The following is a 10,496-nucleotide window of genomic DNA, read 5'->3' on the forward strand; positions in this document are numbered from 1 at the left end:
ACACTGCAGTACCTCTTCCCAGAGGCTAGCAGAGTGAACAGTCCATGATGGGGGTGAGAGGGGTCCCCGGTAATGTTTTTAGCATGGGATAGGCAGTGCTTCTGGCCAATGTCCTGAATGGAGGGAAGTGTAGTCCCGATTATTTTCTCTGCTGTCCTCGTTACCCTCCTCACACTACCCCAGTCAGTAGCGCTGCAGCCTCCACACCACACAGAGATACAGCCGGTCAGGATACTCTCTATGGTGCCCCTGTAGAATGTAATGAGGGAGGGTGGGGGCAGGTGGGCTCTCCTCATCCTCCGCAGGAAGTACAGGCGCTGCTGTGCCCTCTTAACCAGTGATGCAGTGTTTACGGACCAGGTGAGTTTGTTTGTAATGTGCACCCCTAGGAACTTGATACTGCTGACAACCTCCACAGCCTTGTTGTTGATGCAAAGTGGGGCATGGTTGGGCTGGTTTTTCCTAAAGTCGACAATGATCTCTTTAGTTTTGTCGACATTCAGGACCAGGCTGTTGTCCCTGCACCAGCCCACCAACTGCTCCACCTCCTCTCTGTAGGCCAGGTCGTTGTCATCCCTGATGAGGCCCACCACTGTTGTGTCGTCAGCATACTTCACGATGTGGTTTGTGGCGGACCTAGGGACGCAGTCGTGTGTCATCAAGGTGAACAGCAAGGGGCTTAGGACGCAGCCTTGGGGGGAGCCCGTGCTGAGGTAGATGACATCTGAACTGTTCTGACCTATCCGCACTGATTGGGGTCTGTCACAGAGGAAGTCCAGCAGCCAGTTCCGCAGGGGGGTGTTGAAACCCAGGAGTCTCATTTTGTCCACCAGATGTTGTGGGATGATGGTGTTGAATGCTGAACTGAAGTCCAGGAACAGCATCCGCACATGGGTGTTCTTCTCCTCTAGATGTGTCAGGCTCAGGTGAAGCGCAGAGGAGATGGCATCCCTGGTGGAGCGGTTTGTCCTGTAGGCAAACTGAAAGGGGTCGAATGAGGAGGGGAGACTGGACGTTAAAAATCCACTATACGATCTCTTGTTAAAAGTATCTTGTTAAAATGCAAAGATTTATAAATGTATTGTGATATTCTAAAATGTATTTTCTGTAAAGTGAAAAGACAGCTCTTTGATATGCTTTGTTGTCAGTTTAACCAGAGTACTACAAAGAGATCAAAGAGATCAGACCCAGCAGAAAAAGCTAATGTTGTGACTCATCCATTTGCAGAACTGTAATAATAAAAACCTCATCATCCAGTCCAGCGTGAATGTGGATCTTTGGTGGGACAAATAGATAGATAGATAGATAGATAGATAGATAGATAGATAGATAGATAGATAGATAGATATAAATGAATTAATGAATTAACTAATTCTCATTTTTGAAATAAATTAATTGTGATTAATCATGATTCATTTATTAAATAAAGATTTTACAATAAACGTGTACAGTAAACGTGCATACCGAGTGTAATGCCAAAAATAGCTTTTATATCAAAGAAATTCAAATACTTTATGTCAACACTGTTGAACTGTAAATTTGCTGTAAATATTTTAACAAAAAATGTAGACGAGGTAAAGGAAAAGTGCATGAATCTCCTGGTGTCAAAGACAAATCTTTCATAAACAAAATATTCAAGTTCCCTATGTAAACATTGCAGAACACCCATCTCTTGCACTAAACTGATCAAAGGGTGTTTGTCAAGGTCCACTGTATCACCGTACCGGGGTGCTTAGCTTTTGAGTGATACATCAGGGAAGAAGTGCTCTGATGGTAATTAAATTCAGCTTTGCAAAGCACATATATCACTTTCGCCTTGTCGAGATTCCCATCGGACAATGTTTTAAAGCAAAATTGTCCGCCTAAAAGTGTTTCCATTCTCTTTTCTATCGCTAGCATGCTACGCATCATTAGCGGGGAAAAGATAACTCTTTCAACATTTTGGCTTGCCGCCCCCTGGTAATGCGCAATGAATGTTATGTATTTTAGGAAATCTGTTGCCACTAATGTAATTGCACTACTGTATTTCTAATTGAGACTTATTTCAGCTCTTTGATTCCCTCACTGACAATTTCCCTTGCAAAGTATTCTGTGTGGAAAAACCTACACAACATTTCCATAAGTAAACGACCGAAAAACGTGAGCACAAGCGAGGCTACACACTAGCAATTTTGTATGGTGAACAAGAATGGGCAACAAAAACTGGCACACTGATAACCGCTAAAAATACAGTTGAGGTCTGAATAATGAATAAGTATAACTGTCATGGGTTACTGTGCTCAACTCACACACAAACAAAACTTTGCATCAACTGCCCCCAACTCAAAAACAACATGCTTTTTTTCCACATTTGTAAATACATTAGGCCCCGGGATATGACATGAATCTGTTCTGAGGTGGGGATGATTCATAGCGGATGATAAAAACCTGTCTTGATTACCGATTTGGATCACCTGTGCCCGCTCATTTGGCGCCAGACGCTGCGGGCTACGTGAATGGTTCCCTGTCCTTTTTAAGCCCAGTCCTGTCACTCTCCGGTTGTCAGTCCGTCAGCGAACCTCTGTGTTTACAAAGCAAGCATTTTGGCTCTGACTCCCGTCGGTCACGCTTTTTGCACCCGTTTTTCCACCCGTCTATTCCTGATTGTCCCGTTTGTCTCCGACTATGACCTGTTTTTGATCCCGACCACGTTTGCTCTCCAGTCCAAGCTTACGACCAGTTTTCGATTCTGACTACATTTTTGCTCGCCTGTCCCGGTTATCGACTTGTTTTTCCGTCCTCGACACCGCCATCCACACTCCGGAAGATCCACTTCCGTATTCGGATCAAGATCCGATTGTGTAAGCGGCTTGATCCCGGCTTTGCGCAGCCCTTTCACTTTCTGTCAATTAAACTTGTGGTTAACGTTACGTGATTGGGTCTACCCTTTGTTCTGGACGTGACAGAAACCTGTGGTAATGTGCAGCTCATACAATCAGAACCCCCGGTACTGTCATGATTGCCGATTCAGAGCACCTGCGACTGCTTAATTGGCGCCAACAGCCCGGACAGCTGATTGGCTGATGTACTCCTTTTAAACCCACGACTTCCAAGAGATCCCTGTCAGATCGTTATGCGAACTGTTGGCTCCAGCCCAGTAAGCTCTTATGTCAGACTCCGTTCCTCCCCTGCTTTTCTCTGCCTGATCCTCGTTGCCAACCTGTTTCCGGACCTGACTCTGCCCCGTTCTGCCCACCTTTTACCCGACCTGTTTTGCCCCGTTACCTGCCTGCCTCCTGTTACCGACCTCATTTCCGAACTTGACACCGCCTTTGCTCTCCAGCCCCGGCCAGCGACTTGTAATTTCCGCCTGTCTTCGATCCTCCTTGCTAGACACGGAAGTGCCACTTCCGCATCGCCCCTCCTCTTGTCCGTCAGCCATCGGATCATGGAAGCAAGCCCTGCTCTCCCTCTTTATTAATAAAAACTGAGAAAACGAGCACTATTGGGTCCGCTTCTGGTCTGTTACAGGTACTTAGTTTTTTTGTATATTCCTAATTTCAGTGTTTGGTTTTAACAAAACGACACAAATTTTGGAGGCTTGTTAAAAGGTCTTTATATTACAAATTTATATTTTTTTCTCCATATGTTTCAAATAAACTATTTACAAGGGGAAAAAAAACTCAAACTTTAGGTGTGTTGCAAACAAATCTCCTATTTTTGGATGTTGGTTTCTTGAAACATGACATAAGAAACGGGGTAAAAAAAAAAAATGGAAGGATTGTTCCATTCATCTACAATACCTCTCTGGGATATGGCATTAGTCTGTTTTGAGGTGTTATATGTTGTATGTGGGGGGTTTAAAATGTATGGTAGTTGGCAAATGCATTCGGAACCCCCAGCACTCCAGACAAAAACATTAACATGACAAAATGTACGTAGTAAGCACTATTTATGTGTAACATATGTGAGCATAATTATCTATCATGAATAAATATACATTTTAATAAATATTAAAATTTTCTCATCTCCAGATCCCCATAAAGGGACACTGTGTATTATTCAGTGCCTCACAGTATTAAAAAAACATTATTCAATTCAGAAAATCATATTATTTTGAATTATAAACAAAAATATTTAAACTCTCATATGAATTTTTACATTTTAAATAATTTTGTATTGGGTAATTTGGATTTATTTGACACAAGATGAGGATCACCTGCAGGAGGCTGACACATTTATTGGCCATTTTGCTGCTTAAGGTACTACTGTTTTCCATCATTTTTCTTCTTTGTTTTTAACTTTTCTTTTTTCTGACTTATTACATTTTTTGTCTTTGTTTTATTTGTTTTTTCACTCTTTACTTCCCTTTTTGTCTTCTGTTTTTCTTTGATTTTCTATTTTTTCTTCCTTCTTTTTTCATCTTTCTGTTCTCCTGTTTTCTTTAATTTTCTTTTTTGTTCTTTCTTTTTTTCTGATTTCCATTTTTCTTCCTTTTCCTTCTTTTCTCTTTTATTTGACCTTTTCTTTTTCCCCTTTTTCTTTTCTGTTTTTCCTGTTTCCTTCATGTTCCTTTAACCCCCTTTTTTCCTTTCTTTTTTCTCTTTTTCTTTTCTTTTTTATCTTTCATTGACGAAGGGTTAGGCAAAAAACACAAAGCAAAAAACAGTGAATTTTGTGCACTTTGAGTCTCCAAGGTTTGTAATATTCCTCATGGTTTTAAGCACTCGTTTTTTGTTATCTATTGATCAAATATTACAAACTGGCCTTTTAAGAGAGTGGCGACGCACACTTATGCGCTCACATGACCACACTCTCACATGTTGAAGCTTTCAGTTAAAAGTGAGCGTACGACAGACATTTGCGGAAAGCCATGTGGCGTTGTGGCAGCGAAAAAAAAAAGGATGTCAAGGTCAACGGGTTCCTCTCCACTTTACCAAAGAATCACTCCTCCTCTTTACCACACACCAACTGTCTGACTCTCAAAGTAGGCCTTTCATGAAATTTGGTTGCAAAAACAAAAACCTAAATTCTGCCTCATCTCAGTGCCTCGCTTGCGGCATACTTGTCGACATAATGGTCGACATAAAACACAAACTTTTTGAGGTCTTTTTTTGGTCACTACATTCTGGTGCAGATGAACCAGGAATAGAATTAAAAAAGAGTTGCGGTTATTAGCGTCGGGAGATAATAAGTGATAGCGACGTCTGTAAACACACTGCTCAGTAAAAAACATCTCCATTCGGTTGCTTGGGCTCAAACGGATAGTTAAAGACTGAAACTGTCACGATTGCTCATTGCCCTCACCTGCGCCTGCTTGTTTGGCGCCAGCTGCTGCTTGTTGCCTGATTGGCTCCCCTCCTATTTAAACTCAGTGCTCTCATTCACTCCTTGTCAGTCCATCAACGAACCTCTGCACTTGCAAGGCAAGCGTTTTGACTCCGTCCGGTTTCTTGCTCGTGTATCCAGTATCCGGTATCAATGCCGTCTGTCCCATCCTGTCCGGTATTTTGATCGTGCATATTGTATCCGGTATGGATCCCGTCAGTTCCGTCCTGTCCGGTATCTTGCTCGTGTATCTAGTACCCGGTATCAATCCCGTCTGTCCCAACCTGTCCGGTATCTTGCTCGTGCATCCTGTATCCGGTATCGATCCCGTCTGTCCCGTTTTGTCCGGTATCTTGCTCGTGCATCCTGTATGCAGTATCCATCCCGTCTGTCCCGTCCTGTCCATGATCTTGCTCGTTCATCCTGTATGCTGTATCGATCCCGTCGGTCCCGTCCTGTCCGGTATCCTGCTCGTGTGTCCTGCATCCAGTATCGATCTCGTCTGTCCCGTCCTGTCCGGTATCTTGCTCGTGCATCCTGTATGCTGTATTGATCTTGTCTGTCCTGTCCTGTTCGGTATCTTGCTCGTGCATCCTGTATCGATCCCGTCCGTCCCGTCGTGTCCGGTATCCTGTGTCAGGTATCGACCCTTTCTGTCCCGTCCTGTACGATATCCTGCTCGTGTATCCTGTATCTGGTATTGATCCCGTCTCTCGGCCCCCGCTCTCAATTATAGTAAACTGGGAATAATAGATCGTCGCCAAAACAGCGCAGTTCATTTTAGGCAGGCCCCAGTGGCACGCTTTAGCGAAACGAAACAAACAAAAAGAGCTCTGCTAGCCTCTGCATTTCATTTTAGGCAGGCCAGAACGGCAGACCTCCTGCCAAAAAGTGCCTTGTTCCCGGTCCATGCTCACAGCAATACAGGATTGGGAACAATGGATCGCAAATTTAATTTTAAGCAGAAATGCAGTTAATGGCAAAAAAAGGGGTTGCCAGGCCCGTCAAAAGTGTGCTTTATTTGTTCCTTCTAACAGCAATATACAATCAAGGATAATGGATCGTGGCTGCTAGAGTGCAGTTCACATTTTGTTGGACAGAACACCAAAAAGGAGCAGCCATTCCTTGCAAAAGTGCCTTGCAAAATGGACATGAAAAGAAATTGTTGTCTTCAACAATATTCAACTGGGGGTTATGGGATCATGGCCAGAACAGCTTTAGGCCAGCCCAATAGCATTTTTTTGCGGATTGAACCAAGAGAAAAAAGTGTTTTGTTCGAGAATATATTGCATTTTAGGCAGGCAGGAATGGCACTCCTCCTACCAATAGTGCCTTGCAGCGGTCTATGCTCGCAACAATACGAAATTGGGGATGATGGATTGCAGCCGCATGAGTGCAGTTCATTTTAGGCGGAAATACAGTAATGGCATAAAAAGAACCGCCAGGCCCAACAAAAATTTAATTCTGGCAGTCCTCACTCGCAGCAAGCAATATGCGATAAATGATAATGGATCACAGAATATCTCTTCTACCTGCAATGCACTTAGGCCATACTCAGCCTGAAGTAGCCAGCGACTCCGTAATTTCAGTTTTTACGAAACTTGATGACGCCTGTTAGATGAAAAACAGTCTTTCATTATCATTCTGGGATATTGGTTTTAATCGATTCATATTTTTATTTTTTTGCATATTTATAAGACGGCCAGGCCAGTTCAATTAAGTGATACAATCTGACTGAGGAACAGCATTTGATGAAGAAATTTGTGTGGTTTAATTTCCCATTTGTACACTAAATGGAACATCTTTTTCTATTTCATTTTCCCCTCAGTTAAGATCCGCTGTAAAAGTTCAGTTGTTTCTTCATTCAGATCCCTATAAGATAAGTCAATCATTTAAATTGCCCTCCATTAGAAAAGAAAATAAACAAGTTCAAAACCTGAAGAAACTGCAGTCCAAACACTGTTCAACAGGAGCGGCCAACTGGATTGTTACCCTTTTCGAATAAGGGTTTTTCTATTCCTCTCCAAAGCACAAACATATAAATGTGAAAAGCCTTGTGATTTGACTCAAAATATTAGTCAACGTTCTTTGAACTAAAAAATAGAAGGCTCCGATTTAGTATGGAGAAAGAATATTTTCTGCAATTACTGCAATGGGGCAGCACGGTGCAATATCAGCGTTTTGTACCATAGTTGGTTCACGGATTTTGTTGTGGAAAATTGTAAAAATGTCAAGCCTCATCACTGTGAAGCCATTTATACTGATTAAGGAAGATCTCTACGCAGTAAGCTCTGGTTTGTTTTTGTTTTTTTATTTAGCTGTAATCGTTCTGGCAATGTTTTTGTAGATATAAACCACACCCCTGTCTATCACCTATCCAAAAGTTTTGAAAGCATATTGTCTACTTGTATGTACATATAGCATAGATTAAATGTATACACTGGAGATCAAAATAAGAGAACTTGTAAAAAAATGAAGGAATTTTGAAACAATACCATCTTTACTGCTCAACAGTTTAGGGTCCTTTTGTTGGGTTTTTACCTTTCTACCAAAACCCTTTTTACAAAATGGATACGGCATTTCAACCCAGTCAAACTGATCAAAATTAGAGAACACTTAGGGTGGCATTTGCCCAGGAGGTAGAGCGCAAGATATTGAATCCCTAATGCCCCCAATAAGCAGGTAGGTGCCTTGCATGGCTGACTCCCTATTGGTGTGTGAGTGTGTGTGAATGGGTCAGTGTGAAGCACATTGTAAAGCGCTTTGGGAGGTCTTCATTGACTTGAAAAGCGCGATATAAATGCAGACCATTTTCCATTTACTTTCAGGTGCCCCTTACTCAATGGTAATTTCATTGATTGTCTGTCATAACTGGCATTCTAACTTGCAGTTTCACTGACTTTGAATGGTGGGCTGTACCAATGGCTGTGCTCTCATGTCATGACAGGCCAATGTTAGATAATTCCTGATCATAAAAATGTTTAGTTTGAGAAATGTACCTATACATACGTGCTTGGTAGAAAAGCTAATTATTTGCAACCAAATTGGGTGGATTGAAGTCACCCTATAAGAGGTGGATGCATCTACCCCTTAGAGCTTGGCCTCGGGGTGCAGGGCCCACAGGGTAAGATGCCTTGGGCCCACAAACGCTTCCTGTCGCATGCCAAGACATGACTCACAACCCCAGCCTTATTCATCAAGGTAACTTGGGCGCACAACGGACAGGATGCTGGCTGTTTTTTGGGTAGCCGATAGGCTTAACGCGCATTTGTTAGGCAGATTTCTCACACTAAGCACAACAATCCTGTTTTTCCCTAAAGAATTACAACATTGCCACGTCCATTGATACCCCTTTTTTTATTTAGAAAATGTGAATGGAGAGGTGTTGTAAAAGGATATTGGGATATTTAGACGTGTTCTGAGGGATGGGCAGGGCACCCGTATGATGCGGCAGGGGTAAACCAGTGGAAGCTGTCGGGCCTTGCTGTTGAACAGAAGAGTGTGTTGTGTCACCCTGACCCGAGTGACATGGCCGCTTTCTTGTGTCCCATTTCATCTGGAGGGACGAAAGCATGACCAACTTGGGTGCCGAGGTGCTTAACTTGTTTGGGTGTTTGGGTATTTGGGTTGGCCATGGTCCCAAAATTTTTGTGAGTATTTTTTGCTTTTTACTTTTTTTTTTTTGTATGTGTTTGTCTTGCTGCCGGTCACCCCTCTCGAGGGATATGACCAGGGTAGATAGATGGATGGATAGATAGTTTAGATTATTAAATTAATTAATTAGATGAGTATTTAGATCCTAAACCAAATAGATATAATTTAAAGCAATTTTTCTCGACAGCTTCCTCCTTGATTGCCCCCTTGTGTTATAGTGTAAAAATAACATGTGAAGTGATATACACTACCGGTACTAAAATGTAACAACTCAATGCGTTAATTATTTCAAACACAAGTCTCAATCGCCCCCCCAGCCAAATTTTGAAAAACTTTGCAATTTATAGTTCTGAAAATACAGTAACTATAATTCTCTTTACTTTATTTTTACGGCTTTATTTTGTGTACGGAAAAAAAGTTATTTGAGAACAGCGGAATGTATTTGATTTGAGATTATCATTTTTGGAAAACCCCATTTGGCCAGACATCACCCAGGCCCTTGCCTCGAATTGAGTTTGGTAGCCCAGTAGACTATGGCTTACTGTGTTATCTGAAGTGGAAACATTTTAAATTGGTCATGACCGTGGAAATTCTTGCTTATCCCAGACGGACAAGGGGGCACAGACCAGACCTCAGGCCAAGAACCGCAGACAGAGTGGGGAATTACAGGATGCTATTCGGATCCCCTGCATCTCAATTTTGTTCATTGTTGGATCCCTTTTGATCCACAATAATGCGCTTCATACCTGGACTTCCTGTTTTGCTTAACTCTGAGTTCTTTGCGTGTGTATCACAGTAAAGACAGGAGCTTCCTGAAGCCTAACCCTCCATCTTTAAGGCCTTCATGCTTGTTTTATCCTAGTCCAGAATGGAAGCTGAGGGATGAGTTGGTTGGCATTAGGGCTCTCTCAGTGCCAAAGCAAGAATGGGAGATTGTTTCAAAAACAATCGTTGACCCTGATTGACTTATTTCTGCTCAACACAGCCTACATGGAGCCCTTACTCTATACATTTCTAGTGTTGTACTTGTGCATTAAACCTTTCAACTCTTAAGCCATATTCAAATTGTCCTTAATTCATTCTTATTTCCCCCTCACCCATCTAAATGAATATTGAAACAGATTGAAAATTTTAATTCATCTGCTTTCTTGTCTCTGTACATGCAAAGGTACGCTAGTCCATTCTCTGACTATGTTGTATTTCATTTTAACTTTATTGATAGGACATTTTATTTAAGTGGTTCTCAAACCCTCAGAATTTAAGCCAAGTAATAATGAAAGGATAGTGGGATGTTTGGACACGTTCTAAGGGATGGGCAGGGCACCCGTGTGATGCGGCAGGGGTAAACCAGTGAAAACTGTTGGGCCCTGCTGTTGAACAGAAGAGTGTGTTGTGTCACCCTGACCTGAGTGACATGGCCGCTTTCTTGAGTCCCGTTTCATCTGGAGGGACGAAAGCATGACCAACTTGGGTGCCGATGTGCTTAACTTGTTTGGGTGTTTGGGCATTTGGGTTGGCCATGGTCCCAAAAAAAA

The sequence above is a fragment of the Urocampus carinirostris genome, chromosome 11, assembly GCF_059441175.1.
Source record: "Urocampus carinirostris isolate Australia breed hairy pipefish chromosome 11, RoL_Ucar_1.0, whole genome shotgun sequence".
Taxonomy (NCBI): Eukaryota; Metazoa; Chordata; class Actinopteri; order Syngnathiformes; family Syngnathidae; genus Urocampus; species Urocampus carinirostris.